Source organism: Dendrobium catenatum, unplaced genomic scaffold (genome assembly GCF_001605985.2).
Source record: "Dendrobium catenatum unplaced genomic scaffold, ASM160598v2 fragScaff_scaffold_897, whole genome shotgun sequence".
NCBI classification, from domain to species: Eukaryota; Viridiplantae; Streptophyta; class Magnoliopsida; order Asparagales; family Orchidaceae; genus Dendrobium; species Dendrobium catenatum.
Window position 1 is genome coordinate 146721 of NW_021319359.1, and position 12620 is coordinate 159340.

Here is a 12620-nt window from a genome sequence, read left to right on the forward strand (position 1 = left end):
CTGTTGATTGGAATCAATGGTCAGGATTTTATCTTCAACCTCTCGCGCGAACCCGAGACCGTGAAGCTTCTCCGGTGTGATCCGGGCGATCCCGCCGGTGAACTTCGATGAAATTTCATAGAGAGGATCAGGGCAGGGGAACTTTCAATCCAACGGTGGAAATTCGTTGGGGTGAAGGTTTTCTTCACACTTGATCAGACAACCTAGCTAGGGAGCTAGAGATGGAGAAATTACAGCAGAGAAAGACTCAACGGATGAGCTTCTCTATTAGGAAGCTTCAGGGGGTAATGGCGAGCAGATCTCCTTCAGACATCGGGACCGGAGGATGGCCGGAGGTACGACTTCGAGCGGGACGCCAAAAGCTTTCGTCGGAGTTGGCTCGAAAGGATCGAAGGAACGGCCTGGGAAGCTGGGGAATAGATCCGGGAAGACGAGGGAGCTCTGGGGAACTATTTCGAATGTCTAGGATCGAATGATGGCCTCTAGGGAGCACGACCCTATTCAGCCACCTCCAGCGAGCTTGGATGGTTAGGATTGAGCTGGAGGGGCTTCGGATTGACTCCAGGTGGAAGGGGACATCATTCCTGAGGGCTCGTGAGCCTCAAGCCGGCGAGCCACAGCCTTTAGAAGGCTTTGGGTCAGGATCGACTGGGGGGACCACCGGAGCTTATTCTCCATTGGTTTCGACTGCCGCTGGCCAGGGTTTGGGTCGGGTTGACCTGGGAAGAAGGATAGGGACATGCTGGAGTCGAGGGTGAGCTCAATTGGGCTTGGGGAGCTCCAATTCGATTGGGTGGCTGGGTTGGACCCAAACCTGCTCGGTTTGGATCGAATTGGGCTCGACCCAAGTCAGACCAGACCCTGGGCTTGATGTGGGAGATAGGTCTGGGTCTAGTCCACCCAATGCAGGTGACAATTGGGTTCAATTTAATCTAGGTTCAAGGATGGCTCGGGTTGATCCAAATCTGCTTGATTCGGGTCAATTTGGGCTCAACCCAGCTAGGCCAGACCCTGGGCTTGATGTGGGAGATAGGTCTAGGTCTAGTCCACCCAATGCAGATGACAATTGGGTTCAATTTGATCTACGTTCAAAAAAGGCTCAGGTTGATATGATTTTGGCTACTTTGAGTTAGCCTAAAACTCGACCCAAGTCAACTCAAAGCATGGGCTGGCTGGGGGAAGTGTATTGGACCTAGGGCCACTTAATAGAGGTGTTGATCAAGTTCAAATTGGCTTAGGACAAGGATTGGCTCAATCCCAAGTGGTTTTGGCCACTTTGGGTTAGCCTAACTCTTAACCCAAGTGGACCTAGAGGCTGGGCTGGTTAAGGGAGATGTATTGGGTCAAGGTGGATCCAATGACACCTTGATTTAGATTTAATTTGATTAAGATTGAGAGATGGCTAAAAAAAGCCTCTGTTTGGTCACTTGGGTCAAGCCAAAAGGCTAACCCAAGTGAGCCCAAGGCTCGGGTCTCCAAGAGGGATCTCTTGGGTGCCCAAGGAGTAACCCCTTGGGTTCTAATGGAACTGGAATGATCTTGGTCAAATGGGTTAGGTGGAACAAGGTGTATGTATCATTTGGTCAACCTATTTGACTTGGTCAACCAAGTTGACCTAAGGCTAGGAGTTGGGTCTCTTGACATCCATTTGATCATATGAATCTAATGATGAGGCATCAAAGTGTGGAAAGGTCATTTAGGTCAAAATGACCATTTTGACCCTTAAGGGACATTAAGGTCAAAATGGGTTGACTTGGGAAACTAAGTTGACCCATGGTTGGAATTAAGTCCAAGGGGTTCCAAAGGTCAACTCGAAACGTTTGAGAAAGGTTTCAAAGGTTGGTGATCAAGTCAAATTAAGTCTAGGCCAAAAGTCCAAAAACCCCTTAAAGGGCATTTTGGTCATTTTGGCCTTGAGTCAATTTGGGGCCAAATTGAATCTCGAAAGTTGTAGACTATTGTTCAACAAGTCAAAACCAGGGTATTAGAGATGATCAAAGGGTTTGGAGGGGGCTCCAAAATCAAATTCCACTAAGTGAAGGGTTCAGTGGCATTATTTGTAAATATTTGAAGGTTTTGCAACCTTTGGAATTGGATTAAGTTTATGAGGTTAGAGTCCTCCAAATGAGCTCAAATTTGGAGGGTTGGCACTATAGACATGTTACATCAATATGCAATTGGCAGATCTTGAATCAGATGTTGATTGACTGGGTTTCAAGGTGATGGAAAAATCAACTAGAAAGGGTTTTGGAACCTAAGTCCTTAACCTTGGGATACTAGGTTTGGATTGAGTTAAGATCTGGATTGGGCCTAAGGGCTAGGAACTAGGAAGATTCTAGGATCTAGAACTCAGGGAGAAGTTAAGAGTGACCTCATACAAAAATGAGGTCAACAACCACTTGAGTTCCTCACCTCCGTCTGACGTCATTGCTCTGTCAGACCACCACTTGAGACCCTCACCTCCGCCGGACCACTGTCAGACATCGTTGCTCTATCAGACCACCTCTTGAGGCCCACCTCCATCGGACCACCGCCTGACATTGTTGCTCCGTTGGACCACCACTTGAGGCCCTCACCTTCACCGGACCACCGCCTGACATCGTTGCTCTACAGGACCACCACTTGAGGCCCTCACCTCCGCCGGACAATCGCCTGACATCAATGCTTCGCCATACCACCACTTGAGGCCCTCACCTCCGTTGGAACACCGCCTGACGTTGTTGCTCCATTGGACCACCGCTTGAAGCCCTCACCTCCACTAGACCATCACCTGACATCGTTGCTCCATTGGACCACTGCTTGAGGCCTACACTTCTACCGGGCCACCTCTTGACGCCGAGATTTCTCCCTAAGTATCACCCTTCTACTATGGTCTTTCAAACCCTGATCTCCTACCGACTATGGTTCTTCCGACCTCTGTCGCCTACTATGGTTCTTTCAACCTTCATCACTAGACAATGGTCTTTCTGACCCGGGTCTCCTGCCGACTATGATCATTCTGACCTCTATCGCTAACTATGGTCTTTTCGACCTCCATCACCAGACAACGAGTTTTTTTACCCCGGTCTCCTACCAACTATGGTCTTTCGAACCTCTATCTTCTACCGACTACGGTCTTTTTGACCTCTGTCTCCTACTATGATCCTTCTGACCTCCATCAACAGACAACAATCTTTTTGATTCTGGTCTCCTTCATACTAAGATCTTTCGAACCTCTATCTCCTGCCGACTACGGTCATTCCGACCTCCATCACCAAAAAATGATTTTTCCGACCTTTATTCTATCGACTATGGTCATGCCGATCAAATAAACACATATATGTTTATTTTTTTAACTCTCACCATGTAATGTGCTCTATATGATGTACATTTGTGACATCAAGCCAACGGCTTCTCCTAAGGAAGGGCTTCACTTCTAATCGACTGTAAATACTAGTGAATTCATTCAAACTAGGTCAGGCCCCGTGGTTTTTTTTCTCCTTTTTAGGGGTTTCCACATAAAAACTCTGGTGTCTCTTATGAACGCTACACCCTCTATCTAATCTGATTGTGTGCTGGATCTTCATACAATGCTAAGATGTTAAACTATATATTTCTCTAATGCCACGAATACTCCAGGACGGAACATTTATAAATTCTATTGGGCTACTGTTAAATGCTGAATTCAGGAAATAGTGAAGGAAAAATAGGTAAAGGAAAGATTTAAAGGTTATATGAGCTGCTATAATTTGCTCTTAGGTTGTTATAATTACTGGAAAGCAGTTGATAGTGTATGTTTCCTTCATTCCTCTCACCTATAGGAGTTTCTAGAAAGAATGACTGGTCAATCTTCCAGGCTAGATACAAAAATATGAATGAATAAGGGAAATAAGTATAAGAAATTTCAAGATATTGTGCAATTTATTTCATAAGTGATAGATAAAATGGCATCTATAGAGAAATATTCAACGAGCAGTGGAACCAATCTGAAAGTGACAGTGAAGTGGATCGACATTTAATGTTATTTCAGACTTTTTAATCATTAGTATTCAAAGGTGCAAGTGATCTGATAATAGCTGAAGATTGGTTGTTAAAGATAGGGAAGATTCTAAATGGCATGATATGTCATGGAAAATAGAAAAGTACCCTTAACCATATTTATTCTAAAAGGAGAGGCAAAAAGATGATGGGAAACACAACATAGAGAAAAATTTGGATAGATGACTATCACTAGCATACAGTGGGATGATTTTGTGAAGGTTTTTAGAGATTGGTTCATTCCTACTTCAGCCAGATTAGCTCTGCAATAAAATTTCTTCAATCTAACTCAGGGTTCCAACAGAGATATGCAATATGAAGCTGAGTTCACTTCTTTATCCAGTTATGTACCTCATTAAGTCAGCACTCAAGAGGAGAAGTGTTATAGATTTTTTAGAGGCCTTAGGGATCAGCTACGACTCGCATTGCACCTTTAGATATCAATGAATTTTTTATCTTATTGGAGAGAGCCCGAAGGAATGAAAATGAGCTAAATTTCTCTAAGTATAATCAAGAGCAGCAACAACCAGGAAAAAGGAAGATGTTTCTAAAGGACAATCAATTCAGAAACAAGAAGCCAAAGTTTGATGATAAACTGAAATAGAGTCAAATTGAGAAACCCTTTTGTGAACATTATGGGAAGAGGTATTTTGGTCAGTGTTTGGGGCAATTTGGAAGATGTTTCAAATGTGGTGAGTTGGTTCATCACAAGGTGTAGATTTCCTTTAAGAGAGAAGAACCAATGCCATAAGGATATTAGTGATATCAAGAACATGAATGACATAGGAAACATCTGGAAGGAAAACAGGCAAAAAAACTCAATTTCAAGGAAGGTCAGTAATACAAGGAAAACTATCAGTTCAATTAAAAGGAGAAGCATCATATGTAAAAGGCAATCAATCTATGAAAGCTAGAGTGTTTTCCATTACAGCCCAACAAGCCAAGGATTCAGAGGAGGTGGTTACAGGTATACTTTTGATTTATAACAAGTTTGATAGAGTTCTTTTTTATTATGGGGAATCCATTCATTTATTTATGAAGAATTTTGTTCTCATTTATCTGTTGAGACTACATATTTTACACCTACTTTGTGTGTTATGATGTCAATGGAAGATAGTTTACTTGCCAATGGGAAGTGTCTTATGAATTTCGATATTCAGGGTAATTAATTTTCAACAAAATTGATTATAGTGCATATCAAAACTTTTGATATTATTTTGAAAATGGATTGGTTAGTTAAATTTTTTGCTATAAGGTTGGAAGAAAAGAGTAAAGTTTAATTTACCAAATGAGAAGACATTCTATTTTTCCTATGAGAAGAATGCAACATCCTCTATAGTGAGTATAGTGAAGATGGTTAAATATTTAAGGAGGGGTGAGTTAGTGTTCTTAGCTAAAATGGAGGTTTTAAATAAAGATGTTCAGATATTACATATTGTTCCAGTTGTCTCTAAATTTTCAGATGTATTTCTCGAAGAATTATTTGGATTACCACCTAAAAGAGAATTTGAATTTGATGTGAACTACAATAAGGAATATAAGGAATTTACAAATCTCCTTATAGGATTATCCAAAAGGAATTACACGAGTTAAAAAATGCAATTACAAGAATTGATGGATAAGGAATTTATCCGAGCTAGCCATTCACCTTAGATTGCACCTGTACTTTTTGTTAAGAAGAAAGATGGATCTATGAGAATATGTATGGACTATAAAGAGTTAAATAAAGTGACTATCAAGAATAAATATCCATTACCTTGAATAGATAACTTATTTGATCAGTTAGCAGGTGCTATAGTATTTTTAAGAATTGATTTAAGATCATGATATCATCAAGTGAGGGTTAAAAAAGTAGACTTCAATAAGATAGCTTTTGGGACCAAGTATCGTCATTTTGAGTTTAGAGTTATGCATTTTGGGTTGACAAATGCTTTGACTATTTTTATGGATATGATGAATCAGATTTTCAAAGACTACATAGATAAGTTTGTGATTATTTTCATTGATTGCATTCTGATATACTCGAGGACTTATGAGGAGCATGCCAAACATTTAAGGATAATTTTGAAGGCATTAAGAAAAAATCAACTGTATGCAAAATATTCAAAATGTGAATTTTGGCTAAAGAATATTTTCTTCTTGGGGCATATTATCAGTGGTGAAGGGGTTTCTATAGACCCACAGAATGTAAAAGCAATTGTGGAATAGCCAACACCAAAGAATGTTATAGAAGTTCGTAGCTTTTTAGGATTAGCAGAATAATACTAAAAGTTTGTTAAAGGATTTTCATAGATTGTTATGCCTTTATCCAAGCTAATGAGGAAAGAGATAAAATTTGAATAAATAACTGAATGTGAGAAAAGTTTTGAAACATTGAAAGGGCATCTGACTACATCACCAATATTGACACTTCCCTTAGGAACAAAAAGATTTCAAATTTATAGTGATGCTTCTTTGAAGAGTTTGGAATATATTATAATGCATAATAGAAAGGTGATTGCATATGCATCTATGCCAAAAATGATATGAATAATAGGCGTCATGAGACACCATAACCATTGGTCTTTTATCCCATCACGTCAAAAATGGCGTGCATGGATCTTCATGCACATGCATGATATTTTTTAGTTTTAGGATCGGATTTATTCCTTCATGTACTGCAAAGTTGTGTAGAGGAGCTCGACGTTGTGACTTGCTGTGAGTTGGGTGGAGGTTGGATGAAGGAGCTGGTGATGGAATGGATATGAGGAGTTGTGTTGGCCATTTGGATTGATAGAGAGGCTGTATATAGGAATAAGGATGAATGGGTATGTGAAGATGGTTAATGTGGCACAAGAGGAGGAGAAGCCATTGTGTATTAGGTATGTACAGGAGATAGAGAGATGAGCTAGGGAGCTCGAGTCTTGAGATATATACTTGGAAGCTGAGTGGATGAGAAAGGAGTCGAAATTAAAAGGCTTCACTCTTATAAAGTTTTTTAAAATGATTCCCACATAATTTCTTATTTTTAATATTTCTCATAATTTATATCATCACCTAGTGTGTGGAAATTTATGTTTTGCTCTTTGTGGAACCACCAAATAATATAAATGTTTTTTTTTAGAGATTATTATGTGCGAACGTTGAATGCGATTGGAGACTAATCTGGATGTGCTATGTCACCCAATGTACTAGCTAATAAAAATATCAACAACATTAAACACATTGATTCATGCTAATAACAAAATACCAATAGAAGCTTACTAGTTGGGCTAGTCTTAGCGGACTTGGGCTGAATAGAGTTGGTTTTGCTAAAGGGCCAGGATGATGTTTGGATTGCAATTGGTTGGGTGATATCTATTGAGTTGAGTGGGCTCAACAGATTATTAAAGCAAAGGGAAATTGAGTAGAGGATCTGGGAGGCATTGGCTGCAAGCAGAGATGTGGAGGGATTCTAGTCACAAATAAGAGATTGGTTGATGTGGACGTCGAATAAGGCTCGATCTAAAGCAAACGGGCATTGACATGAGGTAGGGTAAGGTCATATATGGTTACAAGCTTCAGTTTAGGGCAGAGGATTGAAAGTGGATTTTAGCTCTAGTAGGTGAGATGAGGTCAGTTTGTGAGTAGGATGTAGGCGACGGGGGATTTGAACTCAGCTGGAATATCACAGGCTAAGAGATGGAGATTGCAGGAGTTGGGTCGTATGGTGGACGGCTTCAAGAAAGAGAGGAGGTCGGGCCTAGTGCGGCTTGAAGAGCTTGGGACTTGTTTCTGGTTCAGTTACTGAGGTCGAAAAGTAGGCTATAGGGTTTTCGATTGGAGCATGTAATGGGTTGGATGTCAGGAGGAGAACATATGGCATCAGCTTGAGGGAGGTCAAAGGAAGAGATGTGGTTTAGGTAGATGGCGGTTGAAGGAGAAGGTTCGACTGTGGGTAACGAAATGAAATAAGCCTTCCTCGTCTTCATTTTATCAACGAGTGAAGGCACGATCGAGGTCGTCTTCACGATATTTGCAGGAAGAGAATGATTCAACGCTAGATTCAGCTGGATTTCTGCTGATTTTCAAGATTTCCTCAGCATATACTAGGTATGCAATTTTTTTGGATTTTGGCTTATGTGGCGGCTTGAAGAGCTTGGGACTTGTTTTTGGTTCAGTTACTGAGGTCGAAAAGTAGGCTATGGGGTTTTTGATTGGAGCATGTAATGGGTTGGATGTCGGGAGGAGAACAGATGGTATCAATTTGAGGGAGGTCAAAGGAAGAGATGTGGTTCAGGTAGATGGCGGTTGAAGGAGAAGGTTCGACTGTGGGTAACAAAATGAAATAAGTCTTCCTCGTCTTCATTTTATCAACGAGTGGAGGCACGATCGAGGTCGTCTTCACGATATTTGCAGGAAGAGAATGATTCAACGCTAGATTCAGCTGGATTTCTGCTGATTTTCAAGATTTCCTCAGCATATACTAGGTATGCAATTTTTTTGGATTTTGGCTTATGTGGAGAGGTCAACAGTTGGATATTCATTGACTATGAGGATGTTATAGCATTCATTATCTATTACTTGCTACCATTCGTAGGAATACTACAACGCATATGATAAATCTTCCATCATTGTCGGCAAGCATTAGCATTTATCGTATACAACACCATATATGTTTACATGATGCTTTACTGTTTGCACACAAGTTGATACATTTATTAATAAGTTGATCGACAGAGACAACAAGAACACTATCCTCTTCATGATTGTATTGCCCCACTTTTAGACATATTGCATCCACTACTTGTGGGAAAATAATAGGCATTCAAAAGTCATCAACAATTATATGTTGGTGATTTATGCTCAGTGTGCATTTCTTAACATTGCTTGCATACGAGGCCATTATGTGCGCTTCATGCCTTCTACTTTTGCTTGCAGTGCTTCAAGCCTTCTACTTTTGCTTGCAGGTGCTTATACACAATCACATCTTTTAGATATTTACTGTTATTACCCATAGATGGATTTGATATATTGATTTGCAAGTCAACTAAAATTGATTTCTAGCAAGCTATAAAGTTTATTGCAACCCCTCATAAATATTGACAATGGATTCACCATATTCATTGCATATTGATCAACGTGGCTTGTTGATGTTTAATGCTTTCATTTATAATTGAATTGAATTGTTTGGAAAAGAGGCTACTCCTTTTAGAGCCTTCTTATTTTACTTATAGGAACGCTACATCTCTCACATGTTGTGCATCATTATTTGCAGGAAGTATCTTGTTTGCAGATTGATGTTTTCTTGCAATTAGTTGAAGGTTACAAGTTTTTGTAATTTCACTATTCATGACTCATGTGTATTAAGAGTTTGCTCACCACAAGTCCCCTACTTATTTATTGATATTCATTTGAATGATCAAAGTTACTACTTGGCCTTAGTATTTTTATTTTGATTATATATTTATCAATTTAAAAATCTAATTTTATATTGTTCATTTAGGTTCAGGTCCTGTTCATTGCATTTCTAGTAAAGTTTATTCCACTATAGCACAAATTCAAAAAGTTTTCAAACTTAAATTTTTGAATCCCGCTCTGATACCACTTGAAAGTTCGTTAGGGATGTTAAGCCCTATAGAACTGGCCCAAGGCCCTGAATGCAAACTAGACGATTGAAAATTGGCTTGATCGTCCATGACGATATCATGATCGTCCCGGTCGATCAGTTCAAATCAGAGGAAAATCGTCTAGAGCATCGCCCTGAATTCAAGCTGTTGGATCCCGATCGTCCAGCACATCGCCCTGAATTAGTGCAAGCCGATATTTATCGTCTAGAAGTAACTAAGGTTTTTGAATAGATCATCCTGGCCGATCCTGTGATCGTCCAGGATGATGTGATCGTATCAATCATCCTTAATTACTTCATTGATTTGTCTGATTAACTAAGGAATAATTGTGAATATCGTCCAGGCCGATCCAAGATCGTCTTGGACGATTTCCAAAAATACAGAATACCTTAATTGTTTATGGCGGCAATTTCTTTCTGTTTTGATCCTATCGTCCTGGCCGATACACGTATCGTCCATGATGATTTGCTAATGACGGCTGCCTTAATTAAGAAACCATGATTATATTTTCTGTTTTAAGCCCGATTGTCCAGGACGATGTAAATATCGTCCTGACCGATTTGAGTAAAAACAAAAATTCTAAGTCTCTCAAGTGGGTGTGTGTGTAGGGTTACTTTGCATTAGTCACACCAAAGATTACAATTGACTCAAGAGGGGAAAAATAAAATTACAGACTAACTCAACCCTAATCTACCCCATCTTGAGCTGGCTCCGTTTTTCCGTTCGATCTTTGATTCCTGAAAGGTCAGTAGTAAAAGACAGTCCAAGTCAAGTAAAAGTGTTTGCTAATCATCAAAATATAGTTTATAGACCTGAATTTGCAATAATACATGCATATATGTTTATGAATAATAGTCACTAATATTAGCCAACACACTTAACTAATAATGACAACTTATGCTAATAAAGAATAACCAAGAATAACATAAAAAAAACTTACTAAGTGGGAATTTTGGAGGGATTGAAGCAATATAGTGAAATGGGCTTGTTGTAGATGAAAGATGATGATGTGTGTGCTGATTTTAGGTGGACTTCAGAGTATGGTTGTGTGGAGTTGGGGTTAAACATGGAAGGCAGGAGTTGTGCTGAGTGTGGGTTCTCACGTGAGAGGTAAAAAAAAAAAAATCTACTGCTAGTCAACAGAGTGAAGAGACAACTATTATTGATTTGAAGGGGTAAGGGAACGTGAGGTGAGTCCAAACAGCTTTATTCATCTGTTGTAATTAAATTATGAAGGTAGATACAATGAGGATCGGTAGGTGTGTGATTCAAACAGGAACAGGAAAAAAAAAAAAAATACAGGAACATGCAAGTTGCCTCGACTGCAAGTGAAGTTCGAATGGTGTCGAGGGGCTGACGAATGGCTCGAAAGGAAGTTGATCGGACGAATGGCTTGTGGTTTGAGAGATCTTATCTGGGGGATAAGGCTCGATTTGTGGAGCTGGCCGAAGGTCTTCTCGTGAAGGTTAACAGGACATGAGGGAGACGGATCTATTTGAAGATTTCAAATCGGATGATGCAAGCGGGTTTGTGAAATGACTGATGGAGGATCCCGCGAAAGAGGGGCAATTAGATGAAAAATTATTACATCCGATGAAAATACCAAGAAATACCGAGCATACCGAGTGTATCGAGCGCGCTGTACCAAGCACGATACTGAGCACTTTAGTGGCGTGGCGTTTTGTTATTGATTTCTGGATGCATTCGGTAACCTGATGGAATAATTACTCCAATTAGACGGGCTGGTGAGTTGCATGCGAATGTGTAGATGGCCAGCAAGAAAACCCGCAAAGCCGTGTTCTGCCCTGTTTTAACGTCAATGCTGAGTATTTGCTTGAGGCAAGAAATTCAGAGAGCAGTCGATTGGCAGTGCCTCAGTGGGATTCTAGTGAAATTTTAGCAAAAATCCGGTGATTCAATTGTAGTTTTGATTGATTGACTTTTTTTTTCAATTTATTATTATTATTATTATTATATCTTGCAATGGCAACCATGAGTTGATCTCCTGAAATGCCTCAATTTGCCCGCAATTCCCTCAATTTGCGTGTAATTGCCCCAAAAACTCGTGTCAATTTACCCGCGAGAATCTTATTGTGTAAAATTATAGTTATTTTAGTTATTGTTAGCATTCTGATCGCAACGGTGCAATCTATTTTGTGATCGGAGACCGTTTAGGTGACTTAACACATTAATTCCCTTGATTGGTGTGTTGTTGCCTCAGGATTTGCGCCGATTCCTTACGCGACTTTGATTGAATAAATTGATAGTCATTTTTTTGGTATTGATGACGCTCTGATTGCGTCGATGAAGTCCTTTTTGCGAATGGACACTGTTTGACAACATCGCGCATCAATTTCGGGTGTCGGTAGTCTGTTTTGACCTATCTTATTCGAGTTGATTGCGAAGGGTTCCCTCTTAGGCGAATTTGAAGCTCTGATCGCAATGATGCAGTCCATTATGCGATCAGAGGTTATTTGACCCTTCAAGTGAAGCATTGAGCGCCAGTTTCACCTCTTTTGTGTGTCTTTTGCGTATAAGGGTCAACGTTATCTTTGGATTTAATAATTTATAGCTTACGTTCTTCATTTCAAAAAATATCTTTAGCATTTTGTAGGCTTCAACTCTAATGGATTTTGATTGTATGAGAAATTAATTATCTTTGGCTTTGAATCAGTCGATCTTTTAAATATTTTTTTCCTGGTATTTTATACGTTTCATAGATAATTTTAATAATCACACAAAAATTTATGAAAAAAAGTTAAAATTTTCATAAGGTCAAATTATCTAGATATTTCTTGTCATATTTATATAATAATCTTGGTCTTTTGTTGTATTCAGTTATATTAAATTATTAATCATGCACATATCTCTAATTGAGATATTCAAAGATTTTGTATTATTACATAGTTTTGGATTTTTTTTTCATGGTTAAATTAAAATTAGACAGCGCATCCCCTTGGCTCCTAAAATAGAAGTTAGGTTTTTTTTTTTTTTTTTTTTTTTTTTTTTTTTTTT